The sequence below is a fragment of the Tetrao urogallus genome (assembly GCF_951394365.1).
Source record: "Tetrao urogallus genome assembly, chromosome: 17".
Taxonomy (NCBI): Eukaryota; Metazoa; Chordata; class Aves; order Galliformes; family Phasianidae; genus Tetrao; species Tetrao urogallus.
The window spans coordinates 2,537,421-2,548,915 of record NC_136830.1 but is presented as its reverse complement, the minus strand read 5'-3'; positions in this window follow the sequence as shown (position 1 = coordinate 2,548,915).

Here is an 11,495-nt window from a genome sequence, read left to right as displayed (position 1 = left end):
TCCTCTGGTACTTTTTAGCTCTGGTGAGATGTTTTCTGGACTTTTTTTTTCTTCCCCCTTTTATTTATTTATATATTTTTTAAAGAACCTGAAAAAGTTATTGCGAAAAAGCATGGCATTCTCCTCCCTGTCCAGCCTGCTTTCCCATGTAGTGTGATAAAGACAGATTAGCTGAGATGATAACTTACAGTTTGAGATATCTCAGCTCAGGTTCACCTAACCTGTTCCAGCTTTAAAATGTGTCTCCTTATACCCATGTTGTGTTTCTGTTTATTAAATACCTAAGTGCTCTTACTCTGCAGAAATGCGGATCAAGTGACTACATTTAAAGGACGTGCATATATATGTGTATCATCATTTAAATGAAATGCTGTACCATAGAAATGTGTGTACGTTGAATACCTTTCTCTGCATCTTTCTGTTTTGCTGAAATTACTGCCGGACAATGTCATTCATATCTTCCATAGTACTGGCATTATGGGAGTGCTGGGATTCTTTTTTTAATACACGAATATTAAACTGTTTGGGCAGTGGGCAGTCGCAGTCTCATGGTATGGAAAATGTGGGAGTTATCTTGGGTTCTTGTAGCTGGAAGAAGGGTTAAGCTCTTTCTCAGTGGAGTCGACAGCTTAAACCCTGGATGGCCTTTACACAAGTCCAGAGACTTCATCCCCATCTCTGATGCTGCACATCCTCAAGCAATGTCCTTAAACCTCCTTGGAGAAGAGAGCTGTAAGCCTCTGCTTGTCCTTGGGAAAACATTCCACCTGGTCTTTCAACAAGCTTTTATCTTTAAACTTTCACCCTCTTCCCTCGATAGGAGGTATCAGGATAAAAAAAATCAGCAGTTATAAATATTGAAAGTTTCATCTGCACAGAGTGAACAACCCTTATCAGGCTGCACACCCGCTGCTGCTGTGCTCTACAGGTCTCCACGGACTGCAGATTATAGATGCTTTAATCATAGCGTGTATTAACTGGAAGGCCAGACTGAAGTACCAGGCACAGAGCACAGAAGTCACTCCTGTTATTATTTGATTGTTATCAGATGTAGGGAAGGAGACAGAGCTGTTGTGCTTTGTTTTTTGTTGTTATTTCAGTGAGCAGAAATTGTGGTTTTAAGAAAACATTGACGTAGCCTGCCTGCCTGACCTGTTACTGCCTTATTCCCCCACCAGAGGACAGTGATAAGGTCTCTAGTTTGCAGTGGACTGCTCTTGGTTCTTTCTCTGAGCTTTCATTCATTTAAAAGCTGCTTAAAGTCATCCTAGCCCAAAGGTAAAAGGTGACACTGCTCACCAGGAGCATGATGAGATTTATCATGTGAGTTTAAGGTCCAGGTGACCGTGGTGTTTGTGTTAATCAGCTTAGATTTTTACTTTTAAGATGTTCATTGGGGGATAGAGGGAAGTGACTGCAAACAGATGGAAAAGTGCAAATGCAGCTGGAGATTGATGCAGGCTTGCTCTGAATACAGGGCTATCTACTCGGGCAGTCAGTGCTCACCTGTCCTCTTCCAGCACAGGGGGAACATAAGAAGGCTCGGCTGTAGGCTGGCTGTGGCCTGCTAAGAAATTAGATCTGCCTGTAAAATAGCATTTCACACCACACATTTGGACATCCCTGGTGGGTATTTGGAAGCGTCCAACAGGAATCCCTGCCCGTCTTCTTAGCCAAATGGGAGTCCTCTGCTCTGTGGAGCTCTGGGTGGCCTGGAGGGTTAGTGGCTGCTGCTCCTCTCAGTGCATGCAGGCTGGACAGTCTGCTGACAAACTCTGCTTTAGCTTCAAGAGGGCCCATCCCACAGGCTCACAAGTGTTCAGAAAGCCAACTGGTAAGGAGTGCTTGGCCTTGATGACCAGCTGCTATTAGCATTAAGGCTAAGGTGGTCTCCTAGCGCTGCAGTGCAGCTGTGACCACCTTTCTGCTGCCTCGTTTTGAAGAATGAATGAGCTCTTGTGCAGTTTACAGCCCTGCTCAGACAAAGGAGGACTACCAGACATCAGTTTGACTGACAGCAGCCTTCTCCAGCACTATCACAATCGATATTCATCAACTGAAGTCTATTGGACGTGGGGATTTTCTGTTATTAATTAGCCAAGTGTCTATCTGGGTGTAGTTTATGAAGGAACTTTTAGGTCTGTAACTAAAAGGAGCTGCTTTTCTGTAGTTTTGTAGCCTTGTCCCTGGGCTTGGAAAGGAGAGAGAGCCACAACTCTTAGAGCCAGAAGAGAGAAACAGCAGAGGGAAACTTCTCTTCAGAGCTGAACGGTGATGGGGTTAGTGCATGGCTTCAGAGGTAACTGCCTTGCTTCCCCGTGGTTTCTAAGCTACCATCCTGTATACACAAGAGAGGAGCAGAACCTGAGCTGTTTGGGAACATCAGCTGCTCAGCCTGGTGTCTCTGACCCCCCTGCTTGGGGATCTGGAGCTACTGGTCAGGCACTGGCACCACACTGCGACCCAGTGAGCTCACCCCATCCTTATAGCTGGAGTGTCTGTCAGAGATGAATGCTGGCTCTTCACAGGCTGCTGTGCCAAACTGCTGAGAAATAAACCCTCTCCATCAGGGTGTTGTTGTTGACAGTGCACTTAGGAGGATGCGAGCGTCAACTCCATCCCAGCAGAGTTAGACCCTGCAGGATCCCTGCCCTGCTGGTGTCCCCATTTTGTTGATAAACGAACAGAGAAAACCTTATCAAAATGAACAGACTGCAGCCCTGTTAACATAGCTCCACTTGTGCTGAAGATAATTGATGCTTTAATAACGCTACACATTATCCAGATCGTGGCTGGAGTGCATATGTGAGGAGAGGCATCAATCACAGGTAGTTGTATTCAACTTTTATCAAATGTTTAGGTGGGTGGCAAGGTGCATTCCTGTGCTGCTCTCGGGGAAAGAGCGTAGGGCTCTGAGATAGCAAGTGAATGAATCATCACCTGCCTTTTGCCTGTATCAATTTCCTGCGGATTGGGAGAGCGAGGATTTACGTTTCAATTGTTCAGCAGGACACAGGAGATGCCATGTGCTGCTGTGCTGGAAACAGACTTGATGAAAACTGCAGCTCCCACCTGGAGGGCATGTGGTCTCATGATCTAGTAGTGATGAAGAGCCAGGTCTCTACATGGTGATGCAATCTGTGACCACCTGCCAGCCCGTGGGCAGGCCGTGGGGATGGCTGCTGGTTATGCACTATGGGGCCTCATGAAGTGCTTCCATTACTCTGGCTGGATCCAAGGGTCGGTGTATGCTGATCTCGTGTTTGATGTATCAGTGATATCTGACATTTCCATGGGGAGGCTCCAAGCCTCACTGAAACCAGCAGGAGCTGGAATGGATCTGCAGACAGATCCCCTGCTGGTGCATCCTTTCCCAGAGCCTGGTGTCCTGCACTTGGTGCATCATGTGTGAAGCAGTAGTGGGCAGCTTTGAGAAACAGTGCTCTCCCGTGGAGCTTTTTCCTTATTAAGATGATTCCTGACAGACATCCTGCCTGGCTAAAATGCTTCCTTTTCCTCTGTCTGGCTGAAGGCCTGGTTTCTCAGAGATATTTAGTAAATGAGCTCCTGTGTTCTTTGAGGAGCTAAGTATAAATATTGATGAGAGCTTTCATTCTATTGCAGCATGCCCGCAGATTTATGGCTTGGTTTTAAGAAAAACTCTTTATTTCATACTTTTGAAATAAATTTCATATTTTTATACAGCAGGGATCGTTTGCCCAGCAAAAATCCTCTCCTATTTCTGTGCCAAAGAGTGGGAGGTTGCAGCTCCAGGTCCTCCTCCTTGGGGGTGCTGCTGTCATTGGTAACTTATGCTTGAGGCTGTAGTCCTGGCAGTCTGTTATGGTGTAACCTGCAGAGAGCAGGTGGTGGGGAAGAGGATGAGCTGATCCTCAGCAGCCAGCACGCCTGCTCTGCTGGGAGCATCCTGCATGGCTCTCCCTGTAGCACCACCACCCCAGAGAGCAGCTGCAGGGCCGGCTCCTGCCTGCACCCTGTGCTCGTCCCTTGTTTCAATGGAGCTGCTGCCCTTCATGCTCTGTGCAGTCGTGGCAGCAGAAATTGCTATCAGTAGTTTTATCTGCTGCCAGTCTCTTATCTCTTTGTTACAAGGCTGTAGAAAAGTCTGCTTTTTGAACCATGAGCATGTATGGTCATGGAGAAGAACAGATTAAATAGCTCCTGTTTGAACCTAAAAGATTATCAGAGAGAAAAGCGGTGTGCTCCTAGCATCAGTCCCACCATAGTGATGCAGGCAGCACTGAGGTTGTTTGGTCTCAGAAAAGAATCCCAGATTCTCCTCAGGATAAAATAAGGGAGTAGAAGCTCATGATGCAGGAGGTTTGTCTTGCTGGAACAAGCACTGTACCTGGGCAAAATGTATGGAGGAGTTTGCATAGCCAGATAAGTGCCTGGTACTCAGTGTAGGCTCAGAAAATATGGTCTCATGGCCTCTGCTGGCTTTCAAACCAGTGATGGGTGAGAAATGTTCATGTGGATAAGTAATGAGGACAGGGAACATCCAATTAAGCACTCGTCTCTGCCACGAGTAGGAGCTATGCCTTTATCACTCACAGAATGCTTCATAAAGGCTCTTGATGGTTCCCACTGAGTACAGCAAAACAGAACAGATAGCTGGATTCTGTTTCTGCTTTAGGTATTTCTAACATTATTTCTAACACTGCTGGTCTAAATATGATCTTCCTTTGTTTTATCACTGTTTGGAGTGCCATTATCAAAGTGAGATTAAAATAACTACCTAATAAAATTCCAGATTAAGCTGAAACTACAGTACATCTTTGCAAGCTGTAGAAAGGTAATAGCTAACTGCATGGACTTGGCATGTTGTCGAATAACTGCCATAAAACATGTTGATTCGCTTCATAGTTTTATGTCTGTCTCTGCATAATAACCATAACTACAGTTAGCTGCTGTTGGGCTCTTAGAAAGATCTCCTTTGAATTTATAACTTGTTGCATGTGCTTTGTTTGGCTTTTACAATCCCCAGATAGCTTAAACAAAATACCAACAGTCAGCAGGACTGGGATTGGTCCTCAGGCATAGCAGCTGGGCTGGTGCAGGGAGAGAAATGCCTCCCTGCTGGAACATGCTGAGCTCACCATACAGGAACCTCACAACTCCAGGAAGCAGAGAGCTCACAGAACACAGCACTGCTATTGCCTTACAGAACTGACAGTACTTGTGTATTCCCTTGATTCACCATTTATTCTTTCAGTTCAGATCAGTGATCCGGCACTTGGCTCTACTTAGGGTATTGATCAGTCCGGAATCCCACCTGCTACTTTGCTGTAAGATATTGTAAAACTGTTGTGAAGCCTTGAAATGTTTCCGAGGAGGTATGGGTGCCTTGTGTTCTCCTTGCAGATGAGGATCTCAGGGAGCAACTCTGAGAGGCAGGTGAGGGAGGATTACCTGAGCAGCCTTACAGAGGGAAAATTAGAATTCATTTATAGCTGGAGCACCAGAAGTGAAAATTAGCTTTTGTGTGTTTGCCTCTGAGTGCCAACATCGAGCAGTAGGGTCAGGTTTAGCTGTGAGCTCTTAACCTGTGGTAAGATGATACATACTTTCAAGACAAAAGGATGCAATAGGAGTCAGTTGTATATATGTAAGGCCGTCAGTACTGCCCTGCAAGCTGGCTGTGCTGTACAGAACTGCTATGGACAGGGGACAGCAGGAACTGCCTGCTGTGTGTCCCCTGAGCTCCAGCACGGAACCTGCTATTGCCAAAAAGAGAGACTTTAAAGGCTCTGAGAAGGGACAGGCAGGAAAGAAGATCAGAGGGAGACTGCAGTGCTGCTTCAGAGGAGTTTTTCTCCACCCACACAGGAGTGGGAGTGTGCCATGTGAAAAGGGGCTGCAGGCGCTTCAGAAGCAGAGCTTTGAATCCCTTGAGCAAAGTTTTCCTTTGAATTAGCCAAGCAAAGTTTCCTCTCTCTGCTGTGAGCCACTGCAGGGTGCTGACCCTGATTCCCAGGGCTGGACATGATGTGCTTTTGGGCTGCCTAAAAGCATCAGCGTATGTTGGGCAGAGGTGTCTGTCCTCCATCTCATGGGGAAAGCACAGCAGCCACAGGCTTCCCCAGCTCCCAGCAAAGCCTCCCTTCTCCATATATCCCTCCAGGCTCCAGCCCTTCCTCATGGCTATGTTTCCAAGAGGCTTTTTTTGAACGTGTGCGAAAAGCCCTCGGTAGGGTTGGATTACTTACTGAGTATAAACGATGCTGGAATGTTAATGCACATTTCAAAATGAATGTTACAGAGAGGATGATAAGTTTGCTAAGTGCAGAAGTGCTGCACCAAAGATGAATTCAGCCTAGGGTGTTTTCTGGCAAACGTGTCAGCATCAATCCCTGCATACTGCTCTGAAACGCTCCAGCTTTTCTTGACACATAAGCTGTGAGAACCCCAGAAGAGGCAGGGACAACAAGGTCTGTCTAAGCACTAGAAAAGTAAACTGATCCCCCCAAAAAAATCACCCCAAGGGTTAGCAAGCCACCAACAAATACAACAACAGGCTGGAGTTGCAGAGCATCCCTGGAAGATGAGAAGATCAAGCCCTGGAAGCTGCTGTCAGGGAAACCAACAGGACTGAAGTCTCCAATGGCCTGGGACTAATTCAGCCCCTGTCTGTAACAGGCGAGTGATGTGGTGGATGCACTGGCTGAGGAGGTGGATTTGCCTGGCACAATGTGCATTTTAATTGCTCATTTTCTTTTTCTTTCTTTCTTTTTTTTTTTTTTAATGTGATTTGATTGCAAATTATGCTTTCTGCATTTGTAATTAGAATGTATAGCAGATGGTGGAAGCTTTGGCTAAAGTGATGTAGCCATTAAAATAATTCATGCTATCCCCTGATAGTTTGCTGAGAAAGGGGTGTTCTCATGTGAAAATACCTTGGGAGGTGCTTCACTGCAGACACCCTTCTTAAATAGTGCTGGAAAATGGTGGAAATCAGCAGAGTCCCACTGAGCTCAGCATCCAGGCTACAGCAGAGCACCTAGGAATCTGTTCTCCAGGGAGAGACCCACTTGTCCTTGTGCAGGTGAGTGATGTGCAGTAAAAATGCTGAACTAGAGCCTCAGAAGAGTGGCGAATGTTCATCATATTTTCAAAAAAGTGAGGAAAATTCCCAAAGATTTGCTTAAATATAATTCAGACTGACTTTCAGGCTTGTCCTCTTACGCTGGGAATGCTTGCATCCCTTCTGGCTGTGCCACACTTACCTGCATGCTCTGGCTGCTGCCTGGGAACAGTCATGGCCACCTTTGTTCTTTAACACAGCAGTACTGTGAGCTCTTCCAGTTGTAGATGTTATCTAAAAAGAATTAAAGAAATATATTTACAAACATAAGCACAGGTATCATTTAAGACAACAAATAACCAGGAGAAGCAAAATGGCAGTAATTCACTCTCATTTTTCCCCCGATGTTTTTTGAATGCCTCAAGTTTTCCTCTTATGCTTTATGATGTTATCATGCTCCTGTCTAAACTACTACCTTAAAATACGTTCTATGGGGTTATTTCCTCCATAAAACACTGACAATAATAATTTCCCCTGTAAAACCTTCAGTTCCTCCTTGCACTGCAATTTTGGATCTGCCAAGCCATCTGCACGTATGGTTGGTGAGCAGGTACCTGCTGTCTCTGCTTACCACAAAGATATCCCTCAACTTTCTTAAAATGAAACATTTTTCCTTAAGTTCAGGTATCTATCTGCTGGAGGAGTGAGGGTGGGAGGGCGGAAGGAAAAGAGCCTTGTGTGGTACCAGCCTTAGGGTCTCAGGTAAAGGATTTTTCCAGTCATGTAGCAGCTGAGGCTTATTTATGGGAAACAGTGAAGTTATGAATCCAATTCTTCAATTTTGGTAGTATGCCTAACATGCCTAATGAATGCTCCTTCAGCTCCCTGCAGATGAAGGCAATGCTTGCCCAAGACAAAGCAGCCTTTTCCGCTCCCCAGTGTTTGAGACACTTGCATCTAAAGGTCAGGTCGTGGCCTAGTGCCTATGCTTGGCGGGATGCTGAGGCACACGACAAAGAAGCTGGGCAGCAATTCAATCATCTCCCTTCTTGGTGGTGGAGGGGGATGGAGGCAATCAGTCAGAAGCAAGGTAGGCAGCTGGCAGAGCTCATTCTGCTTTTGTTCAGTCCTGTATCCTCAGGACCTGCACCTGGGATGGCTGTGCAGGAGACCAGAGGATAGAGCAGAAAGTGCTCAAGGGCTGAGGGAAAGCTCCATTGGTAGCAGCAGTATTTTTAAAGGTTGCATGGCTGTGAGAGAAGAACTGTTCCCATGAAGAATCTTTGGATCCTCATTATGTGAAAGTAAGATGGCAGATTTGGAAATCCTGGCCCAAAGTGCATCTCATTTCCCTAAGTCTGACAACCAGACACTGCAGCTCTCGTCAACACAGGGAGCTGTCAGCATCCCATCACACCTCAATGACCAGCACATGATAACCCTTCATAATTGCTGTCCTAGAGCTAACTTGATGGATGGATGTTTTGGTGCTGCTTTGGACTGTAACCACTGCAGACTCTTCGCAGCAATACAAGTGGGCATGTCCAAGAGTGAGGTTTGCTGGATTTCTTCACTCCAGGGGTTTGCTGTAGGCACACTGCAACTCCAGTGGGGCAAACTGCAGGGGAAATTGGCTCCAGCATTGCCTGAGCTACACAGAGCTCTTCCTGCTGTGCTAAATTCACGCGGGCAGCTGCAGTAAGGTGTGTGCTTTGGGCAGGTGGCAGTGGTTGAGCTGTTCCCAAGAAAGAGGTGACAGAAGCACAGCATGTTGGCTTTGTGCTCGGTAGCAGGTGCTGCAGGCCATGCTTCTTTCATCTCCTGTATCTTGTGCAAATCTTCCCCAGCACTCTTTGCAGGCTGTCGCTCACCTATAGCAACGTCCCCCTGGGAGAAACTGTGCTGGTGCAGATCCTCTGTATGAGCTGTGCCAGGGCTCCCCGCCTGTGACAAGGCTCTGCTTTTCTTCTTTTAAAACTTATCTTTCTTCTTTGCTTTAAAAATAAGAATTAATGTGCTGTTCATCTTTTATTTCCTTTTCATGCTCTGAGCAGTGAGTAATTAGAGCTACATCACACTGGAGAAATTACAACAATATAATATTTCTACAGTTAAATCTGCATAAGTATAATATCTTTGAAAAATAACGAGCTCCTCTAAGAGAAATTAATTATCCCATTGGGACAGTCATTATTCCAAAGCAAAAGAGCCCAGGTTTCTTTGCTCGCTTTTATTTTGAGGATTTCTTTCACTTGAAGTACTGGCCCCTTACTGCAGCCCTTTTGTCTGTGGCCAGAACATAAATAACAATATTAAGTGGTGTAAAGTCTATCCTGGAGACTTTTACAGATCTCATGAGAATATTAAGAATCTTTAAAATTAAGTCCAAGTGCATTTTGCAGATCTGTTTCAGTGCTATCTATCATCACTGCTCATCCACTGGCTCAGCCCGTCACGTCTCATTTTCCTGGGTTAGTTCTTTTCTTGTGAGTTTCTGCTGCTTCTTCCCAGGAACAGGACTCCACTTATCAAAATAAGCATATTATCTATCATAATATTGTCTACCCACACTCAAGTCATTATATTTAAGACAAGACTTCTATTTCAGGACGGGATGGCACAGCTGCACACTGCGTGTCTGCATTCGACATCTGCACGCAGCCCTTGGGGGCCAACCTGCAGACCTGGCAGCAGCAGGCATGACTGCAGCCATGCACAGCACATATGGCTTAAATCACCAGCTAACACAGATGATTGTACGAAGGTAACTTTAAAAAAAAAAAAAGGAAAGAAAAAGCAACAGAAGCACAACACCTCAGTGCTTTCAACAGACTGCGTCTGGTGGGCTCTGAGGGGCTCTGCCCCAGCAACCAAAGCCTGCTGTCAGTTTTCAGGTGTGCCTGTGAGCACTTTTGCTCTTACGGTGACTTGCAAGGTTTCTGGTTGAATCCCTGACAGCTCCAACTACTCTGTTAGCCTTCGTTTTTCTGCTGGACCTAATCAAAGATACTGTTTGTTAAAATCCTATTGTGTCGGTAGCAAGAACAAGGACAAGCTCCTCTGTGGTGATTTAACACGTCCGACAGTTCAGTGTAGAGATTTATTACAGCCAGCGGAAAGTGCAAACATGCAATGCCCAAGTCATTACTTTTAATTTGCCATTTCTTTAAAAGAAATGTATACACAAGGCTAAAGCCCAGGCCCTTCCTTACAGCTCAGTGTAATCTCTTGTCAGCCAGGGAACACAGCAAAGCATAAACCTGCGCCCTTCCCTTCAGGGACAGGGAGATTTAATTCCCTCAGCCTTTAAAAGGCAGACTATCATGCTCCTGCCACACAAGTTTCCAGACTAGAAACTGATCTAAAGCAATGGAATTAACCAAGCCCAGTGGTTTAAATTACCAGTCTGCCTTGGATCCTGTCTGAGAGGTTATGGCAAAAGCCCACAGAAGTTAGCTAATTAAAAAGATCTCCTTTCAAAAAAATTTTATTAAGTTGTCAAGGACAGCACCATAATAAATACACTTAGCACAAAGCTAAGTGAGAGAGCACTATTAAGAAACGCCATGATTCACACCTCTCTTCCTCCAAGCTCTTCAACTGCTTATCTAATCATACGTCACAATTATTTGCAATGATGTTAAAACTCTCACACGACGCAGTAGTAAGTCAATTACAAAAATGGCTTTAACAGTTAGAGAGAATAAAGGTAGTGTGTGCTTTTCCATCCTATATAGATGGGGCCCATAGCAGCCTGCTCTAGTGGGTGGCAACCCTGCCCCTGGCAAGGGCTTGGAACTGCACGCTCTCTAAGATCCCTTCCAACCCAAGCCATCCTGTAATTCTCTGATCTGCACCCAAGAGAACAAAGCCCTGCCTGAGCCTGCCCACTATGAGCCAAGGTCCACGTCTCAAACACAACCCCACAGCAAAGCTGCTCTGGGAGAAGAGAGCATCATCACCAGCTGTACTGCTCTGCAGCCTCATCCCTGCTCCTGTCCAGAAGGCACGGAGCTCATCCGATTGTTCCACTCGTTGTGCCATGGGAATCACTGATGGATTAGCTGAAGACTGATTTTCAAGCACAAGAAATTCTTTGGCAACCAACAGAAGCCCATGATTGCTTTGGAAATTGCTGAGGCAGATAACTGGTATTACAGAGCTGTGCAGAGAGCTTGTGCTACTTACATCATGGCTTAATTAGTTACTTCTGATACAGCAATAGAAATGGCTCATATTGCAAACCACCTCAGCCTCCTCTCTGTTTTCAGGTTTGCCATATTTGTCTTTTTACTGTACACTAAATGAAGCAAGGGGAGGAATAATACATATAATTTGTAGCATCAGCTCTTGGCAGGATCTCAGGCCGTACCTCCACTGCACTCAGTGCCACCATCCATGGAGCAGACACAAGGAGCCGATGGGGAAGGGCTCTCCTTGCTCTGAGGGT